The 22,516-nt window shown below is 37.1% G+C and overlaps 1 non-coding gene across 1 annotated transcript; it reads left to right on the top strand.

Moving 5' to 3' along the window:
- Positions 1-9,979: 9,979 nt before the first annotated feature.
- On the top strand, positions 9,980-10,050 carry LOC123568153 (small nucleolar RNA SNORD56). The gene has a single exon (XR_006691373.1). It is a non-coding gene; the product is annotated as a small nucleolar RNA SNORD56 (small nucleolar RNA).
- The last annotated feature ends 12,466 nt before the right edge of the window (positions 10,051-22,516 follow it).

Here is a 22,516-nt window from a genome sequence, read left to right as displayed (position 1 = left end):
AAGCCACTCCAAGTAAACATCACTCCCTCCCTTGAGCTTTCCTTAACCAGCCTTTATCAATGCTCAGCCACATATTAGCACATCCAGACTTCAGCATTTCCAATTCATGTTTTTTCTTTGGAGGATAGATCAAATCTACGTTCTGTAAAAGCCTAGAAAGGGCCCATTTTGGAAGCCTCTAGAAAAGAGACCAGCATTTTAATGCAATTTCAGTATCTCTGAGATGGCAGTACTAATGGGAACAGGGGCAGATAAATTCTAGGCAGAAAAAGGCGGGTGCCTGGAGAAAATCCACCCTCAAGCCAAAAAGCCTGAAATTGTGGCCCAAGTGAGAACTTAAATCCCTGTTTTCCCGCTTAATGTTGCCTTTTCCTAAACCACCCATGACCTCGCCCTGCCCCCATCATGTGTCTATAAAAATTCCAGACTCAGCTGGTAGACGGAACTATGGCTGGGCGTCGCAGAGAAGTGGCTTGGCCTCAGAGGGACAGCGTGATGATGTAACTTCTGAGAAGAATTCGGCTGGAGACGCCGGACTTCAGGGGGCGAGTACCTTCCCTTTCAGTCCCCTTCTCAGCTTCCCTTCCTGCTGAGAGCCATTTTAATTGGCAATAAAATGCTCCGCATTAACCATCATTCAATTCACTTGCGCTACCTCATTGTTTTTGGCCACCAGGCAAGAGCTCGGGAGCCACAAATGCAGACACAAAAGGCTGCCACACTGGCCCTTTGCCCTCGCTGCTGGAGGGCAGCTACCTCACGTGAAAAGGCAAAGAGTTCACTGAACTGTTAACACTTAAGCCGTCCGCGGACAGCAGAGCTAAACGAGCTCCATAACACGCCCTCTGGGCCTTCAGGAGTCGTGCGTACCCCTGCCTAGATACTGCTGCAGGCCTGCGCGGAGTTCACTCCTGCCGGCACTAAAGCATCCGTCTGGTTCCTGTACCCGCTCGCCTATGTGCTCCCTCCCACGAGGGTTGGAAGGCAGTGGGTCCGAGCGAATGCAGTTTGACCCTGCCGGCACCGAAGCGGCCAGCCGGTTCCAGCACTCATTCACTCCAGTTTCCGCGCTCATTCGCTCCTGTGCGCGCTACAGCGAGGAGTTGAGATCGGTGGGCTGAGTAAACGAGGCACCCCTGGGGCAAGTCCCACAAAGCGGTCAGGGAAATGTCCTACTTCAGTACTTCCCAGCTACCTTCTTATCTTATTCATCCTATTAAAGGATTTTACTCCTATACTTGTGTTCCTTGAGTTTAAATTTTATCCCGTGTTTCTTAGGCCTGAGAAGTTATCATAATATAAAGAAGTTCACTGGACTTATAAAAATAGATTTTTAAAGAACTGAATAAGAAAAAATGCAAGCATCACCTGAAACAAAGAAAAGAAACAGAAAATCCTTCTTCCTCACCCAACCCTTCCTTCCTATCCCCAATGTAAACACTGACTCACTTTCAGGTTATATTCGTCCCCCATTCAAGAAAAATCAGGTTTACTCAAATATACATGTATATACATTATAAGTTATAAATGGAACCATACTACACACCTCTTTCTGCAGAACTTTACATGCAAAAATATATACATATCAATATTTTAATGTCTGCAAGTATTATGTTGTATGGAATATTATCCATGAATGATTTATATAACTAATCCTCTATTGTTACACTATTACAAAGAATGTTGGTGTGTGTACACTAATGTGTGCCTGCACATACACACACATACATACATTCATAGGTCTTGACATACTTTTCATTCAAGACATGTTGAAAACCTGAACTAAGTAGCAGTGGAGAGGAGATATGGAAGGTATATAAAACTGAACATATAGGGGACCAAGAATGTCTAGGACAATTCCCAGGTTTCTTTCTTTCTTGGACAAATGCAATGTGTAATGTAATGTGAATGTATTGTAGGATCACATTCACTGAACTAAGGAATGCTGGGGTAGAAACTGGTTTTCATAGGGGAAATAATGACTTCAGTTTTTTATAGGTTGTTTCAGTTGTCCAAGGAGCATCCAAAAAGAGCTTTCTAGTAAGTAATTAGATAAAACTGCCTGAAATTCAAAGAACAGGTCTCAGCTGCCAAGTTTATTCTGCAGCAGGCTGTGAAAATGGACAGTCTCAGCGTTTACTAGCAGGTCTAGAAATTACATAAAGTAGGATCTGGATGAGTTGGTAAAGAAGCTAAAGTTAAGATTATAAGACTATTAAGAGTATAGTTCTTTATATATGTACATAATTTCAACTTTCATTTTAGATTCAAGTTACCTGGGTATATTTTGTGATGCTGAGATTTGGGGTACAATTGATCTTGTCACCCAAGTACTGAGAATAGTACCGAATAGTTAGGGTTTCAGGACTTGCCCTTCTCCATCCTTCCCTACTAGACTCCTCTAATAGTGTCTATTGTTGCCAGCTTTATGGTCATGAGTATCCATTTTTTAGCTCCCGCTTATAAGTGAGAACATGCGGTATTTTTTATTATTATTTCTGCATTAACTTGCTTAGGATAATGGTCTCCAGCTGCATTCATGTTGCTGCAAAGGATGTGATTTCATTCTTATTTATGAACGCATAGTATTCCATGTTGTATATGTACTACATTTTCTTCATCCAATCCACTGTTGATGGGCACCTACTTTGATTCTATGTCTTTGTTATCATGAATAGTGCTGTGATGAACATATGAGTGCATGTGTCTTTTTGGTAGAATAATTTATTTTATTTTGGCTATATGCCCAGTAATGGGATTGCTAGGTTGAATAGCAGTCCTGTTGTAAGTTCTTTATGAAATCTCCAAACTGCTTTCCACAGTGGCTGAACTAATTTACGTTCCCTCCAACAGTGTAAAACTATTATTTTTTCTCTGCAGCCTTGCCAGCGTCTGCTGTTGTTTGACTTTTTAATAATAGCACTTTCTGACTGGTGTGAGACGGTAACTCACTGTGGTTTTGATCTGCATTACTCTGAAGATTAGCGATGTTGAGCATTTTTTAATGTTTGTTGGCTGTTCATATGTCTTCTTTTGATAAATGTCTGTTCATACTTTTGCCAGTTTCTAATGGGGTTATATATTTTTTATTGTTCAATTGTTTAAGTTCCTTATGGATTCCAGATATTTGGCTTCTATGGAATGCACAGTTTGCAAATATTTTCTCCCATTCTGTGGGTTGTCTGCTTACTCTCTTGATAGTTTCTTTTGGTGTGCAGAAGCTCTTTAGGTTAATTAGATTCCACTTGTCAATCTTTGTTTTTGTAGCAACTGCTTTGGAGGACTTACTCATAAATTCCTCCCGAAGGCCAACATCCAGAATTGTGTTTCCTAGTTTTTTTTTTTTTTTGGGTGGGGGGGCAGGATTCTTATAGCTTGATATCTTACATTTAAATCTTTAATCCATCCTGAGTTAATTTTTGAATATGGTGAAAGGTAGTGGTCCAGTTTCATTGTTCTGCATATGGCTAGCCAGCTATTCCAGCACCATTTATTGAATAGGGTGTCATTTTCCCACTTATTAATTTTGATGGCTATAGATCAGATGGCTGTAGCTGTGCGACTTTGTATCAGGGTTCTCTATTCTGTGCCATTTATCTGTATGACTGTTTTTGTGCCAGTACCATACAATTTTGGTTATAGCCTTATAACATAGTTTGAAGTCAGGTATGTAATGCCTCCAGCTTTGTTCTTTTTGCTTAGGATTGCTTTGCTTATTCTGGGTCTTTTCTGGTTTCATATAAATTTTAGGATAGTTTTTTTCTGGTTCTATGAAAAATGATGTTGGTTGCTTAATAGGAATAGCTTGAATCTGTAGATTTCTTGGGGCAGTATGAACATCTTAACATTATTGATTCTTGCAATCCATGGGCATGGAATGTTTTTTCTATTTGTTTGTGTCATCTAGGATTTCTAAGACTATCATTCTATTATGATTTAAATGATAATACTAGATAGAAGGAAACTACTTTTGTATTGAAATGCTGTAGAATAATAATTTATTTCACTGCTGTATAATATTTTCACTTAACACTAAATTCATATCCTTTGATACTCATATTCTTTTTTTTTTTTTTTTTTTTGAGATGGAGTCTCACTCTGTCACCTAGGCTGGAGTGCAGTGGCACAATCTTGGTTCACTGCAACCCCCGCCTCACCGGTTCAAGTGATTCTTCCGCATCAGCCTCCTGAGTAGCTGGGACTTCAGGCGCCTGCCACCACGCCCGGCTAATTTTTGTATTTTTAGTAGAGATGGAGTTTGATACTCATATTCTTTTATTTTTAAATTAAGAAAAGATCATACTTTTAATCCTGCAATTTTTGATTTGGTCAGAAAATCACATATAAATTTCAGGAAAATGAGCATATTCTTATGCCATATGTTTTGCTGTTTGGGCCACAGCATCAGTTGGAAGGAAGCTCTCTAAGCAGGCAAAAAGAGCATCAAGTGCTGAAAGTGTAAACACTAGGTTATAAAATTCTCATGAAAACTTGTTAACCAAAACCAAACTAACATCAGTTATAGAAGCTGTACAAGTGATGCTGGCTGTTTAGGAAGTTGTCCTGCAGATTCTAACCTAAATGAAAGAGAATCCACATTTTTGTTTAGTCAGGAAGCCAGGGCTTCCAAAACCAGCCTTGAAGGTAAATGAATCTTCCAGTGAGTCCCAGGAATCCCCCATCTAGCTGCTTCATGAGCCTGCCAATCAAAAGCAAGTCACCTGTGTCTGCACCTATCTGTCGCCTGGGGCTAGAACTCTAATTGCAGTGAGAAGGGAAAGCAGCAGTCATTCTGACACTGCCTGGGGACACTATTTCCCATTTCTTTCACAGTAAATTTACAGTATCGAAAATGAAATTTCCTCCCAAGTTCAGTTTTAGTTCAGAACAAAAACATACAGTACACTTGAATTACTGTAGAACGCTAGTTTTGGTGGAGCACATCAGAGCACATTATCTGGATGTGATATTTAACTCTCCTTCTATACTGCATACACTTGGGCAAATTTCTCTTGCTAAAATGGAGCAGAAAGAGTTTAATGCAATTTACTAGTCTCCAGCAGCCTCATGCACTTGGGGGAGAGCAGTATTATTTGATAATGATGGGGCGATGAAGGCACTCGTAATTTGGGAATTTCTTACCAAGTTTGAGAAGAGAAAAATTCTGTACATTTACAAATTATAATAGAGTTAAGCTAAGAAGGTCTTTGTGACAATAAATGGTGTTACATATGGGTTGGAAGAGGTTCCTGGGAACAGGTTAAAGCTAATGCCTGTATTGGGTGAGAAAAGAATCTTATTTACTAGATTAAAATGTATAAAGGAACACACAATTTACTAACGAATGCTGATAATTTTAGGTCACAATATATTTTCTGAGGTTATAAATTAGATTATTTTTATAGTTTCAATTAAATTATTGGTATATTATACTTATTTAATTATAATACTTTTTGATGGAGGCTGAAAATATATAGCAATTGGGAGGAAAGCACATCATGGCTCCCTGGGGTGTTTGATAAATATCAAAGTATGACAATGAATCATTTACATAACATGCTTAATTTGTATTTACAGTTGAACTCTATAGAAAGTCTTCTCTGTGAGACATTAGATAGGTCCTAACTAAAATGTATCATGTTTACTTTCATCCCTCTTTTGAAACATGCTATGGAAAACTGAAGGTCCTATGGAAAGAAATCAAAATAAAGAACACATTTGCACAAGTTTCCAAGTGAAAGCCCATCAAAGTTTCTTTTGGTCAATTGCAACTGGCTACTATTACATAAGAGGGACATTTTAATGGCCTGATAAGTGTGCTACTGTATTACAAGGTCAGCTTCACTCCATTATAAAATGCTTTGGAAGACTGAACTGATATGTGTTCATTGGAATATAATAGACATCTGCAATCAAATTCTATCCAGAGAATTTTCTGGGCACAATTCAAAGTGTGAACCAAAAAAAAAAAAAATCAAACCTAGGGGTATAGAACTCAATTATCTGTGGGAATCAGAACTCATCATCCAATACATCATCTAAAGAACCATTAAAGATTTTACTGAAGCAATCAGTGACAAAATCAGTGTCTGAGTTCATGATTTCTCTGAGTCTCCTAGTGTTAAATTTGATCATGGATCATTTTGCTTCAATCATTTTTTTTCATTCAAACTGAAAAATATTTATAACAAAACCTAAGCTGTTGAGTAAGATAGGGAGGAAAAAAGAAACATGAGTGAAAATAAAAAGTGAATGCAGCAACATACAATATGCTGGAAGAAACTTTTAATGTGCAGTTTTGCTGTTTAAATGCATTATGAGTTATGAGAATAAAAGAGGAAGACTTTAGTAGAAAAGGATGGTAAAATAGGTTTCACATTACTAATTTGACAAGTCAGAGTGGTTACCCGAACTCTCCAACAATTATTACCTGAAAAATTCATTCTAAACCCTGAAAGATTAAGCCTTGTTAAAATGCCTCTGTAGCAGTCAAGTCTATCCAAGAAAGCTGAAACCATACTCTGATTTTTTCAACCAGACAGATTTACTATAGAAAACTTTTTTCCAGGTTATATGGTTTGAATATGTCGCCTCCAAAATTCTGGCACTGAAACTCGGTCAATGTGATGTTATTAAGAAGTATGGCCTTTAAGAGGTGATTAGGTCATAAGGGCTTCTCCCTTCGTGAATGGAATTCTGACCCCTATAAAAAAGAGGATGCAAGTAACATTTATCCCACTTACCCTTCTACCTTCTGTCATGTGGGGACACAGTGTTTCTCCCCTCTGGAGGATGTAGCAACAAGGCACCATTTGAAACCATAGAGCAGCCCTTACAAGACAACTGAATCAGCTGCCACCTTGATCTTGGACTTCCAGCCTCCAGAACTGTGAGAAAATAAATTTATCTTCTTTATAAATTACCCAGTCTCAGGTATTTTTGTTATAGCAACACAAAACAGACTAAGACAATAGATAATGCAATTGTTGAGAAACAAACAGAGGTGAGTAGTGCAAATACAGATTGCCAACAGCAAGAAGCCATTACCGTCTCTAGGGCAGGGGGACAATGGAAGGGAGCGCTTTCCACTGTATGGGAGCCAGAGCCATGGTGGAAACATCTTGGTCAGAAGTGGGATCTCAGGGTGCATGGCTTCTTTTAGGGACTGGAGTTATGAAAGAGAAGCACTTGCAGAGACAACACAGGATGCAGAAGGAAATGGTGAGAAGTAAGCAGACCTCCCCCTCCTCCTGTCCTCAAACTGTTGGCCACCGCCTTCCAGTATTTGGCTTGGGCTTCCATAACAAAATACGATAGACTGGGTAACTTAAAAAGCACAGAAATATTTTCTTACAGTTCTAGGGGTTAGAGTCCAAGATCAAGTTTCTGGCCAATTCAGTTTTTGGTGAGGGCTCTCTTCCTGGCTTGTAGACAGCCACCTTCTCCATATGTCCTCACATGGCCTTTCCTTGATACATGCATGGGAGAGAGAGAGACAGAGAGATAGAAAGACACACAAAGAGATAAAGGGAGACAGGGAGAGAGAGACAGAAAGACAGAAAGTGCACACACGCACTCTCTGGTGTCTCTTACAAGGCTATTAATCCTATTGGATCAGGGTCCCACCCTTATTACATCATTTAACTGTTGGGGTCCGTGTGTTTCCTAAACAAAGGAATGAACACACAAGACAACACAAGACAAGACAAACATGGCGGCCGCCTCAAATGGCACACTCTGCTTTATTTTATACAGTTGTTTGTGGAATGTTGCCAAGTCACAAGACACATTGTTGTTTTTCTGACCTTTCCCTGACTTTCTGGGTTTTCAAGATGTTTACACATAAACAAGCCCCCAACTCCCTGTTTTGTTTGCAAGAGTAGGACTTATCGGGAACCTCTCGTTTGCGAGCACGTAGTTCTGTACATTTAACCTTAATTACTTCCTAGGAGCTCCCATCTCCAAATACAGTTACATTTAGGGTCAGAGCTTCAACATATGAGTTTAAGGGGACACAGATATTCAGTCCATGGCACTGCCTTTGACTGAACCTACTGTGATGCCTTTGGCTGAGTCCCTGAGATAGCAAGGGGTTCTGAAAAGTATCCTGAGATGCAGAAAAGGGAGAGAGGTAGAATAGGTTAACTTGCACATTCTCTCATGGCATTCTTTTAATCTGATTTTCAATGGGACCAGGAGAAAAAAAAAAAAAAAGAAGAATTGAGTAAACTTAATATAACTTGGTGAAATATGTGGTTCTTAATTACCATCATGGCAAATCAATGTATGCTGGCATATTTGATAGTTGTGATCAAATGCTAGGCTACAGAAAATGTTTAATTTATCACCAGAAATATCTCCTCCTATATCAGAAGATTTATCATAACTGGAGCATTATTTAAATTTTGTTCCTAGACAACAAAGATTTGTCTGTTTGAGGAGAAAAAATAAACTGTTAGAGGAATAGAATGAAAATAGGATTCTATTCTAATAAACTAGGAAACACATAAAAATAGGTTGCCTTCAAGGTTTCTTTATTAATCCTCCATTCAACCCACTCACATTGTGGGCAGTGTTGATAAATACAGAAAAGCAACATGCTTCACTACATACAACCAAAAAATAAAGACAGTATATTATTATCGTTTGAACAAAGGATAAGTCTTTTATCCACATCAGTACCCTAAATCTGAGACATCATATACAATCCAAACATAGATGCACAAACCTCATTTACAGTTAAAATTCTGGCTTTGCAAACATTCATAAGGAAAATGGTAATTGCTCTGCAGGCCAATTGAGACTTTTTTAGATTAAACTCAATAGAAACTTTCAGGTAACAAAAGAGGAAATGCATATGGGTAATTAAAATCACCAAAAATCAATCCATATGAAAAATACAATGGCCCTTTAAGTAGGGTGTCCTAGGACACAGTGCCTTGCCATTTAAAATTTGATCACAATGAGTGATCCAAGACCTCATAATATATATCAAGAGCCTTTAAAAGTCCGTTTTTTATCAATTTAAAAATGAAAAAGTCAGGAAAAGTTTTACATAAAGCTGTTAAGTCATTATTTATAATGTTACAAATTGGAAACAATCTAACATGTTTGACAGTAAGAGAATGCTTGAATAAGCTGTGAAACAGAGCTAGAATTAGCTATTATATAACCAATGGAACTATAATTATGAAGAGAATTTATTATATGGTAAGGCACATGCATAGGGTACTATCAGAGTAATACTACAGGAAAGACAGGAGAAAGATGTAGCAAATGTTAATGGGCTGTAAATGTTATAAATAATCGTGGTTATCTTTCAGTTTTAGGATTATGGGTATATTTTTCCCCTTTCTTCTTTTCTTTGTAGTGCGTATTTTCCACATTGAACATGAGGAAAAAAAAACAAGCCATATAAAATAATCAGTGCTCCTATCTGACACCTTGCATCTTGTTGTTTGGTGTCTCTCAGTCCTGCCTTGGTCTAGCAGTTTTGGAGGCCAGAGCTATGAGAGCTTACCTACAGATTTGGCCAGCTGCCCACTGCTCCCCAGTGCTATCCTAGCCTCTTCACCTACATTTACAATTATTATAATATTTGTTGAGAACTTGTTATGTGCCAAGTGTCAGGTTAGGTGCAATAATAAACTTAGAGATGTATGCCATTTTACCTTTACGCTTGCAATTAGGTTTATATTTATTAGGGAGACAAGACTTACTTGAAATAAAAATCAGGAAATAAAATAGCACTTAATCTGAAGCCAAGATATTCTATAGACCAGTGGCTTTTAAACCTTTCAATGTAAAGAATATATTTTACATTGCAATCCATACATCATGGGGTGTGTGTGTGTGTATCTGTCTATGTATATCTGGAAATAATGTCTCGCAGAATATTTGTCATCATTATATTTAATAAACTCTGATATTTTCTATTTATCCCTATATTCCTATTCTGCATTATTACATTTAAAATACACTATTAGGATGACAATATTTTTTGCCAGCAACAGCTCACCTAATGAGTGTTGATGCTGTGGGTCTGAATGAAGAAAAGATAAAAGAAGAAAAAATATGCTAATCACAACCACTAGATTGATTCCATGACCCATTACTGGTTTGAATCCAGAGTTTGAAAAAATGCACTTATACACAAAAAATTCTGAAAAATGCTTTAAAAAATCAATGTAGTTCCTGTAAATTACTGGGAAAATCTGAGTTTGAAAGCAGCATTCAAAATAGTGATGGTGTCCATGTGGGAAAGATAAACCAACAGAATTAATCTGATAGATTCGCCTGAAATTCAGAGCTGCTGCTTGAGAAACATCCAAATAAGTAGAAGTACACTTCAGTAGTTAAGAGTGTAGTCTTTAGAGTTAGACTGACATGGGTTCAAGTCCAAGCCTTCCTAGATTACTTAATTTCTCTCTATATTTCCCCAGTATAAAATAAAGATGGCTAGTTCTACCTTTTAAGAAAATTTATAGAATTAAGTCAGCCAAAATAAGTTGTGCCTGATATGTAGGAAGTACTTACTATACACTTCCTTTGTTCAAAGCTTGGTGGACTACGTTGACTCCTGAATCTTAATGATTTATTTCACCTGGTTCCAAATTCCACAACGTTATTGACCAAAACTAATATCTGCCTCTCATCCTAAAATCTCCAACCTGGCTTATTTCTACTTTCACCTAACTCCTACCCCTAAATCTATAATCTTCTACTCTCAATAGTCCAGAGTAACAGAATTTAGCAAGTTTGAGAAGTGAGTCAGACTCTAATTCTTTTTTAATATAGACCATGCTATGTAATGTAAACTTTATATATAGAGATGTCTGTTTGTAGTGATAGTGTTTTTATTTTTTAAAAGTAATAAATATAAACAACATATAAAGGAATAAAGCAAAAAAGAAAAAAAAACACAAAAATCATTGTCTCTCCACCACCTAATCTTCTCAATCCCACTCCTTAACAGTAATTTCAAAACAATGTTGAAAGATAGTGATGAGAATGGGCATCCTGACATTTTTTCCTGACTTTAATGTATATGCTCATTATTCACTCTCAAGTATAATGCTGATTTGGGAGTAAGAAATACATAAGGAGAAATACCCCTGAATCTCAATGATTGATATATATGAGAAAATAGAGATTATTTTTAAGTGAATTTGTACAGTAAAAAATCATTATAGGCCAGGCATGGTGGCTCAGACCTGTAGTCCCAGCACTTTGGGATGCCAAGGCAGGCAGATTGTTTGAGCCCAGGAGTTTGAGACCAGCCTGAGCAACATAGCAAAACCCTGTCTCTACTAAAAACACAAAAACTTAGCCAGGAATTCTGGCGTGCACCTCTAGTCCCAGCTCCCTAGAGGCTACCCAGCCAGGGTAGCTGCAGTAGTTTTTTTTTTCATACCCCAGTGGTGCCTGGAACTCCAGCGAGACAGAACCATTCACTCCTCTGGAAAGGGGGCTGAAACCAGGGAGCCAAGTGGTCTAGCTCAGTGGATCCCATCCCCAAGGAGTCCAGCAAGCTAAGATCCACAGGCTTGAAATTCTTGCTGCAAGCACAGCAGTCTGAAGTCACCCAGGGACCCTCGAGCTTGGTAGGGGGAGGTCCGTCCACCATTACTGAGGCTTGAGTAGGCGGTTTTCCCCTCACAGTGTAAACAAAGCCACCCGGGAAGTTCGAACTGGGCTGAGCCCTCTGCAGCTCAGCAAAGCTGCTGCAGCCAGACTGCCTCTCTAGATTCCTCCTCTTTGGGCAGAGCATCTCTGAAAGAAAGGCAGCAGCCCCAGTCAGGGGCTTATAGATAAAACTCCCATCTCCTTGGGACACAGCACCTGGGGGAAGGGCCAGCTGTAGGCGCAGCTTCAGCAGACTTGAATGTTTGAAATTGAGGCAGTAACTTACCAACCAAGAAAAGTCCAGGACCAGATGGATTCACAGCCGAATTCTACCAGAGGGACAAAGAGAAGCTGGTACCATTCCTTCTGAAACTATTCCAAACAATAGAAAAAGAGGGACTTCTCCCTAACTCACTTTATGAGGCCAGCATCACCCTAATCCTAAAATAAAATTTCAGGCCAATATCCCTGATGTACATCAATGCAGAAATCCTCAATAAAACACTGGCAAACCAAATCCGGCAGCACATCAAAAAGCTTATCCAGCATGATCAAGTTGGCTTCATCCCTGGGATGCAAGGCTGGCTCAATATACACAAATCAATAAACGTAATCCATCACCTAAATAAAACCAATGACAAAAACCAAATGATTATCTCAAAAGATGCGGAAAAAGCCTTCAATAAAATTCAACTCCCCATCATGCTAAAAACTCTCAATAAACTAGGTATTAATGGAACGTATCTCAAAATAATAAGAGCAATTTATGACAAACCCACAGCCAATATCATACTGAATGGACAAAAGCTGGAAGCATTCCCTTTGAAAACTGGCACAAGACAAGATGCCTTCTCTCACCACTCCTATTCAACATAGTATTGGAAGTTCTGGCCAGGGCAATCAGGCAAGAGAAAGAAATAAAGAGTATTCAAATAGGAAGAGAGGAAGTCAAACTGTCTCTGTTTGCAGATGACATGACTGTATATTTAGGAAACCCCATCGTCTCAGCCCCAAATATCCTTAAGCTGATAAGCAAATTCAGCAAAGTCTCAGGATACAAAATCAACATGCAAAAATCACAAGCATTCCTATATACCAATAATAGACAAACAGAGAGCCAAGTCATCAGTGAAATCCCATTTACAATTGCTACAAAGATAATAAAATACCTAGGAATACAACTTACAAGGGATGTGAAGTACCTCTTCAAGGAGAACTACAAACCACTGCTCAAGGAAATAAGAGAGGACACAAACAAATGGAAAAATATTCCATGCTCATGAACAGGAAGAATCATTATGGTGAAAATGGCCATACTGCCCAAAGTAATTTATGGATTCAATGTTATCCCCATCAAGCTACCATTGACTTTCCTCACAGAATTAGAAAACACTATTTTAAATTTCATATGGAGCCAAATAATAGTGCATATAGCCAAGACAATCATAAGTAAAAAGAACAAAACTGGAGGCATCATGCTACCTGACTTCAAACTATACTACAAGGCAATGGTAACCAAAACAGCATGGTACTGGTACCAAAACAGATATATAGACCAATGGAACAGAATAGAGGCCTCAGTATTAATGCCACACATATACAACCATCTGTTCTTTGACAAACCTGACACAAACAAGCAATGGGGAGAGGATTCCCTATTTAATAAATTGCATTGGAAAAACTGGCTAGCCATATGCAGAAATCTGAAACTGGACCCCTTACTTACACCTTATACAAAAATTAATTCAAGATAAATTAAAGACTTCAATGTAAGACCTAAAACCATAAAAACCCTAGAAGAAAACCTAAGCAACACCATTCCAGACATGGCCAAAAAAACATTTATGTGGCCAACAAACAAGAATAAAAGCTCATTGTCACTGATCATTAGATAAATGCAAATCAAAACCACAATGAGATACCATCTCACTCCAGTTAGAATGGCAATCATTACACAGTCAGGAAACACAGATGCTGATGAGGCTGTGGAGAAATAGGAATGCTTTTACAGTGTTGGTGGGAGTGTAAATTAGTTCAACCACTATGGAAGTTAAACCAGTGTGGCAATTTCTCAAGGATCTGGAACCAGAAATATCATTTGACCCAGCAATCCCATTACTGGGTATATATCCAAAGGATTATAATTCCTTCTACTATAAAGACACATGCACACATATGTTTATTGCAGCACTGTTCACAATAGCAGACTTGGGACCAACCCAAATGCCCATCAATGATAGACTGGATAAAAAAAATGTGGCACATATACACAATGGAATACTATGCAGCAATAAAAAAGAATGAGTTCATGTCCTTTGCAGGAACATGGATGAAGCTGAAAATCATCATTCTTAGCAAACTAACACAGGAACCGAAAACCAAACACTGCATGTTCTCACTCATAAGTGGGAGGTGAACAATGAGAACACATGGACACAGGGAGGGAAACATTACCCACTGTGGCCTGTTGAGGGTAGCGGACTAGGGGAGGGATAGCATTAGGAGAAATACCTATATAGATGAGCATTAGGAGAAATACCTATGTAGATGACGGATTGACGGGTTCAGCAAACCACCATGGCATGTTTATACTATGTAACAAACCTGCACATTCTGCACATGTATCCCAGAACTTAAAGTATTTTTTAAAAAGTATAAGTAACTATCTGATAAGGCCATTATTTCTAATTTTTTCAAATATATGTTCGGATTTAACCATATTAAAATCTTCTCTTTTGAGGGTAGAAAGTTGTTGAAGTACACACAGAGTTGATTCAATTTTTAATTTAAAAAATGAAGAAAAGTCCTGCTCTGCTAAACTCTAACTTCTCTGGTATTTGCTAAGGATATTTTTTGCAAAGAATATGTTGATCTTGTAATAAAAAAATTATTATTAAAATCTGAAACTTAGAAGTTATGTGGAATAGTTAATATTTATTTGAAAAAACAAGCATTAATAGAGAAAGAGAAAAGAAAACAAAGTTAACGTGTACATTATTCTATAAGAATAATGACATCAGACTAAGAGAAGGATTGCCAAAGCCTAATTTGGTGTAGAAAATTAATTATCAAAGGTTTTGCATATAATTGTCTACTAAATTATACTTGACATTAAATCAAGGGGAAATAAAAACACCTTAAATCATCCCATTGCCACTTCATGTGAACTATGAAAGAATGTAGTAGATCAGAACCTTCTAAGACCACAATTTCTTATTTTTTAAATGAGGGTAGCAAGACTGAATCCTGTTTCAAGTTTTCCTTTGAAATCAATGATGATACTTTTTATTTTTGCAATTTCCTATCTTCTTAGAATAAACAGTGAGTCTTTTCCCTTACTCTCACACAAAATTGCTCTAATTATTTCAATATTCTCTTACAGTTAGGCTTGACCCCCAACCTTGTATTACTAAAGATAATATAGAGGAGAGTTTCCAAAAGCTTGGCATGTCTGTGTGTGTGACTGTGTTTGTGTACACGCACATGAGTGCATGTTATGTGTGTTTAGCTCCCCAGAAGAAAAAAATAAAAGACATTGCAAAAAATTGGTAGATCATTAAATCAAGTGGGATTTTATGAAACTATTTTATAAATCATTGTTTGATGGACATTTATTATCTTTAAGAGGATAAGTTTAATCTAGGTAGTTATTTTCTGTCTTATTTTTAAATCATAATGTTATGATTCAATCTTGAATAAAACAAGTAAAATGAATCATTGCACTGATTGCAATGCCCCCCAATTCCCCCACCCCCTCAAAAAAAAACTCTGCAAAGGGTTTCTGTCAGAAAAATGGTCCAGAGAAAAAGGTGACAACTAGATGAGGTGGATGATAAGCAGCACTAGGGGTGGGGGATAGGGCAGAAGCTCCTGCCAAGCAATATGTGAAACTTGAAACCCAGGTGTGTATTAATCTGAATCACTTGTCAACTTGTAGGGTCACTGACCTCAAATAAATGAATTTATTTCCTGGTCAAGTACTTTCTGAATAGGTGCTCACACTTTAATCAATTTTCAGGCCCTCACTAAAGTCCAGATTAATTTGTGCAGCTCGAAAGTTAATTAAACCCCTTCTTCCAACAAAACAGATTCATTCCAAACCATTTGATTCCTGCTTATGACCATTTCTTAAAAATGATTTTCAAAAAAATCCACCGGTGGTAATAGCAACGGAGGATCCCTGGGAGCCCTGGAGTTGTTGTTCACCGTCTTTGGAACACTATCCTGTGGCATTTAGATAGGAGTGCTAACAATTTTCAACAACACACAAGTGTACTATTGACCTCTGTAAGAATCCGCTCTAGAAAGCAAGGTTGTTGATTTTACGGAAATTGAAAAATCACAAATTCCTTCTCCTTTTTTTTCCCATTCCCAGTTATCTTAATATTTCCCAAGCCAGAACACTAAAAAAGAAACAAAAGAAATAATTAATTATTTAAAGATGTTATACAAGAAGAAAAAGTAGTTTGAAGTCTAAGTGTTCCTGGAGGTTTAAAATGTTCTTGCATATTTTTAAAGCTTCCTAGGAGCTATTACAGCTGCAGTGCTTGAGGGAGAAATAAATGAAGTATGAATATGTGATTCAATATAATGTGATTGTCTTCTGGCTGTAAATCCAACTGTCTTCACTGATTGTTGAGAAAGCAATAGTGTTATACATGTAACTGGTTACTTTTTATAGCCTTCTGTTTGAAATATATTAGATGTTTAAAAGAAATAGGTGATCCCTTTCAGAAGGATCTGAAAAAGGCAAACCCTCTCCATCATTTGGCAGATGCAGAAAGCTGGAGAATGGCCTCCAATCCCGTGCTAATTGTCTGTCCAGTGGAGCTCCGCTGTAAGGCAAAATGAGGGGCTAGAAGCCTAGAAAGGGAGCAGGAGGATGGCCGGCACTTGCTGTGTCTTTTGTAATCAGTTGAACACGGTCTCAAGAACCAAGGGGCAAGACTACTGCTAACTTCTTTGCTGTTTTTGTGCAATTGTAATTTAAAGCAAGTCAAGTGTACACCTAGGTAAGGTTCTGTCCCTGCTCTCATCTGAAAAGCCACTATTGACAAGCTCAGTTTGAGGATGGTCATTTATTAGCTGAAAGACATCTACACATGGCATGCCTCATGATCACCTCTATCACATTGAGCTTCAAAGCCAAAGTAATGGTGAGCTCAGCAGAAAAAATCTGGAAAGATGCTCAAGACCTAAGACAAAAAGAAAGGGCAAAATTAGGTTATTAACTTAAACTAGGCAACCATAAAACTTGTCCTAGTAAAATAGAGTATATCCAATTATGTCAATTTTTTTTTTTTTTACAGAGTCTCACTCTGTTGCCCAGGCTGGAGTGCAGTGGCAAAATCTCAGCTCACTGAAACCTCTGCCTCCCAGGTTCAAGTGATTCTTCTGCCTCAGCCTCTAGAATAGCTGGGATTACAGGCACGTGCCACTATGCCTGGCTAATTTTTGTATTATTAGTAGAGAAGGGGTTTCACCATGTTGGCCAGGCTGATCTTGAACTCCTAACCTTGTGATCCGCCCACTTCAGCCTCCCAAAGTGCTGGGATTACAGGCATGAGCCACCACATCTGGCTATGTCAACTTTTAAATCTCATCCCTCCTTATAATCCTAAATAGTTTAAACCCTATACAGAAATATAAGAGCTGGTGAGGATTTCAATTTAAGTAGTTTATTTCGTTTATAAAATTTTAAATGAGTAGCTCAAGCAGGGGTCTTATATCAAAATAACATAACTATCCTCAGGTGAGTTCTCTATACCCAGGATCTAAGCAGTTTATTGACATATTCAAATATATGAAGTAACTGTCATAGGAGAGCATCTGAGATCAATGGATACTTAAAGACTCAAGAGATCTGAGATCCCCCTAAAATTATAAGCTAGACTTAGTCTCTCTGTCTCCCTCTCTCTCTCTCTCTCTCTCTCCCCCTGCCCCCACCTACCTATCTACCTACCTATCTATTAATACCTATCATTTGCATTTCAGGGGACAGGAAGCCATTAGTATTAATGAGAATCTCAAAAGAATACACTACATGTAAATACAATCACTTTATAAATCACATATGTAAAGGGTCACTTGTCACAAAACTAAAAGAAATATCTAATTATGCTACAACAGCAGATGGTATCATTAAAAACTCACAACCTATAACATTTTAGCAAACTTGCACTAATTTATGTTTCCCCCACAGAAAAACACAAATTAAAATTGGCTATTTATTTTGAAAATTATGCCTCCAGTTGTTTCTTGGAAGTCATGTGCTCTAGGGTTCAAAGTATGTACAAATCTTCTCAAACCTCAATAGTCCATGTTGCTATCGCTGTATATAATTACACATTTAGTGAGTCCAATCTAAAACTCTCATCACTTACAGTTGAGGCAAGGAATCTCATACTGTGAAACATAATGATTCACATACTTCCCATGATTGTAGTTCCCACTTGCAGTCTAAATGCATACAAAGCAATCCCTGTAAAATGTATTATAAATACAACATATTCTTATGTCTATTAGTGACTCACTCTCCTGGTGAGGATAAAATTTACATTTTTGATGACTTAAAAATAATATAAATATTAAGTGCTTATTGCCCTTTTTATATTTAAAATCTTGGTCAAACATTTTGTCAAAAATAGATGATGGTGAGGGCAAAATTAAGGAGTATATGTAAAAACATTTGGATGAAGAAGGCGAATGGATAATATTTTATAAATGCTAGATGTCATTATTTTAGCAATATAAGGTAAATACATTTTATACTTCAAAATACCAGCAGAGGGTAAATTTGGAAAATTAATTATTTTTATTTTGAAGTCTGACATTAATTTTGCTCTGGAATTTTTAATTAATGCTACTGCTTTATCTCTGGAAGATGTTTGAGATTGTAGAATAACACTGCCAAGATGATGTAAGTATCTCTACCAAGTTAAGGTAAAATTAACCTTGCTCTATTAAAAGTTATTTTTCTGATTATTTAGCACAATTTCACACATGGCAGTCATTTTTTTGTCAAATGAACTCCCAACTCATAAACATAAAAATTCTTTAAAGTTAATTACACATATGTTTAATAATAGACAAAAATCATATTAAAAGCTATTCAATTCACTAAGTTCACAGTAAATCACAGAAACTGTTTGTATGACATACCAACAAATAAGGTGGGAGCTTCAGGACATTTAAAGGAAGTAGATATGCTCTGATTTCCTAAAATGAACATTATGCCAATAAATATTTTGACTGAGTCATCTTCAATATGTTTCCACAAGGAAACTATGTAGTAATGATTTAAACCTTTTGTCAGATTGAAATCCTTATAATAATAATAAAAAATCCTTAAAGACTCAAGAGATCTGAGATCCCCTTGAAATTACAAGCTAGCCTTAGTCTCTCTCTCCCCCTCCCTCTCTCTCTCTCTCTCTCTCTCTCTCTCTCTGTCTCTCCCTCCCTCTCTCTCCCCTCCCTCTGCTACCTACCTACCTACCTATCTATTAATACCTGTGATTTGCAGGTATTTTTTACCCTTTTACCCTTTTAATTGGTGATACATGGATGCCAGGAGGTATTGCATGAAAGAGAGAGAGAGAGAGAAAAAGAAAGACATAATATATATGGACACTTAATGGAGTAAGAAAGGGCTTACTAGAATTTAAAAAGAAATGCACATAAACCAAGGTAGGAAGAAGAGGGTATTTGGTGACTGGACAAGAATGTTGCCTACTTCAGTAGGGCCTAGTTTCTTAAAACCCAGGCAGTGTTCTTTCAGAGTAAAGGAGATGCATACTATTTCTCTACTTATGAAGAAGATTCAACCCAGAAACTCCGTTTGATCACCATCCCCTCTATATTAAACTTCATATTTCCCCTTTACAAACGTAATTTCCCACTTCCCCAGACCCGCTAAGGTTTTTTTCCTTACTAGGATCAATTGTCAACTGATGGCTACTATCTTCATTAGCCTCATGGCTATGCTGGAAAACCTCACCTGGACCCTGCTTGTTTCTTACACGAATCAATTCCTTTCTCTAGTAATTATCTCCAATTCAATTTTTTGTCCACCACTGGAATTTTATAAGGAGCACTTTATAATATAGTATTTTAAAAACAGCATATGATATAGTTTGGAGGTTGGTTCCCTCCAAATCTCATGTTAAAATGTGATCCCCAGTGTTGAAGGTGGGGCCTGATGGGAAGAAAGCATTTGTGACATGGTAGCAGATCCCTTGTGAATGGCTTGGTGCCCTCCCTGCAGTAATGAGTAGAATGAGTTCCCAAGATACCTGGTTGTTGAAAGCATGTGGCACTCCCTCTGCCAACTCCTTGCTTTCTCTCTCTTGCCATGTGACACACTTGCTCCCCCTTTGACTTCTGTGATGAGTAAAAACTTCCTAGGCCTCACCAGAAGCCAAGCAGATGCTAGTGCCGTGCTAGTACAGCCTGCAGAACTGTGAGCCAAATAAACCTCAGCTATTTCTTTATAGAAATAAATGCAAATGGACTAACATAGCATTCATCCTAGAAATACAGCGATCTTGCCCACTGCACATTCATGCTACCTGGTTTCAGTTGGGCCCTCTTTGGAAGCAGCATTGCTTTTGATCATCCTTGACTCTGTATTGAATGTATGTCATACTTTTTGATAATTCCAAAAATCATCTTTAATTAGAGAGCAAGGAAAAATAATGAAGAGCAAAAACAAAAAGTATAAACAAGCTTATTTATTCACTTAACAATATTAAACACCATTCCTACATGTTCTAGTTGCAATGGCTTTTCAATAACAATAACATCAGAAAAATTCCTGTCTTCCTAAAATAATTTTCTAGCTGGGAAAGGAAATAAAAAACTATTTGATATGTGAGGCTATGATAAAAACCTCACATATTAGAGAAAAAGAAAGCAAGATATGAAGGCTAGAAGTAGGAAGTGCTGATTGAGTATGTTAAACCATATGAATGTGCTGGTGTATAAATTAAAAAATAGTCTAATACCTTTAACTTCATATGATGCAAACAATATGTCAAATAGAGTCTTTTAAAAATTTTTTAAGTTCCAAACATCTCAAACTTTTACCTGTCTTTTCCTTTCTATATTTATCAGTGAATACATGCCTATCTTTTTTCCCAAGGCCAATGTCTAACTCAACCTCCCTCATCTTTCTTTTCTCCCCCATCTTTCTTTGATCTTGTCTTCTTAGCTAAATCTTTATTAATTTTTCCCCTTCCTTCTATTGTCAGTTTCCCTAGCCTATTTAATGTGCTTTTCTAAAAGTTTCATCTTAAAATTTTTCTTACATCCTAAACTTCTACAGCTCAAACTCCGATAGATTTTCTCAACACTCCAACCCATTGTGTGGCCTCTTATCTTCTGGAATTAATATTCTTAGTGAAGGGTAATCTTCATTACTCTTGCTGTCATTTAGCCTTATTTTTCAACTTTTCCTATATATGTTCCTGGTGATCCTGATTACACTGTAGCTTCCATGATAGCAACACAAGAGTCATTTATTATTTAATAAATGGGACCTAATTAGTCATTCATTGGATAGGTACTCAAAAAAAAGACAAATACATTTCCAAATAAATTCAAATTTAAAATGTTTTCCTGGTGTTCTAGGAAAATACATTTTAATTTTTATTTATCCTAGTAGTCTGCTGCTTGAGACACCTTTAAATTCTGCAAAAATGAGCAATACTCCAATGTTTGGTTATCAACAGAAAAGTCAAAAATGTGTATGAAAACAAGAATTTCCAATAAAATTTATTTTTACTGATGTATTCAAAGACTTTTCTATCTTGAAACATAAAAATACTTTCACAATATCTTCACAACGTAGTCTACTATAAACATTTCAAAGGCACACACTGAGACAATAAGATCACTAACTGCTCTGAATTGTCCAATTCTATACTTATGATCAAAAAGAGTTTTGTTTCAATCTCATAAGATGAAACAGGCTTACCTCAAGTTGTGCATGCCAACAAAACAGATAAACATCTAAGAAGGAAACAAAATGTACACCAGATTTGGGTTTTCTGGAAAAAGTTTAGCAATAAACATAATTTTGAAGATTGTAGCACAGAGTATATGCACATGAACGTGATGTAAATAAAATGACTACCCCTGCAGTTTCTTTTGATGATAGCTCTCTTCTTGAGACTGTAAAGAAGAAGAAAGACTTACAAGACTAGTTTAATCTGTAGTACTGGATTTCCTACACATCAAGCTTCTGGACCCAGGGTAGCTTTTCCTGAAAGCTCTCCACATTACCTTAGTACAAAGCCTGAATCTGCACTTGGTAGTAATCATTTAGCAAAATAAAGATACGTGCAAATTAGTGCCCTCTGCTTGATGGAAATCCTGTGCCATATGGTCTTGTTCTTTAGCTATCTCAGCTTTATGTGTTTTCAAGACACCTAAAGGAGGCTATGAAATTGAGCAAGTACCAATTTTAAAAACAATGATCTAAAACTCTCAATCTCCAATGCTGATTAATGGCAACAAAGACTAGATGGAGCTAATAAGAGGTGGCTGTGTTTATAGAGCTTTCCATTTTAATAGAGTAATGTAATGGCCAAATTATTTTCACTCTCACTATCAATATTAAATCATAAATTCAGCTAATATAGAATTAGATCTTGTATGACCTAATAAACAAAATTGGTGAAATCCAAGAAAATTTAGGGCATCAAGATGAGCTTAGAGTCTTTTTTAATGTTTTTTGGATTTTTGCTGTAACACCATGACAAATTGGAATAATTACTGCTGAAGGAAAATGAGATAGTAAAGCAGAATGACTCCAGAAGAAAAAGTTAATCTCGTATTACTAAACTCAAATGGAATGTAATATGAGAAATATTGATTATAATTGTTCATTATG

The sequence above is a fragment of the Macaca fascicularis genome, chromosome 12 (assembly GCF_037993035.2).
Source record: "Macaca fascicularis isolate 582-1 chromosome 12, T2T-MFA8v1.1".
NCBI lineage: Eukaryota > Metazoa > Chordata > Mammalia > Primates > Cercopithecidae > Macaca > Macaca fascicularis.
The sequence above is the reverse complement of the archived record's forward strand: the minus strand, read 5'-3'. Positions and strand labels throughout refer to the sequence as shown.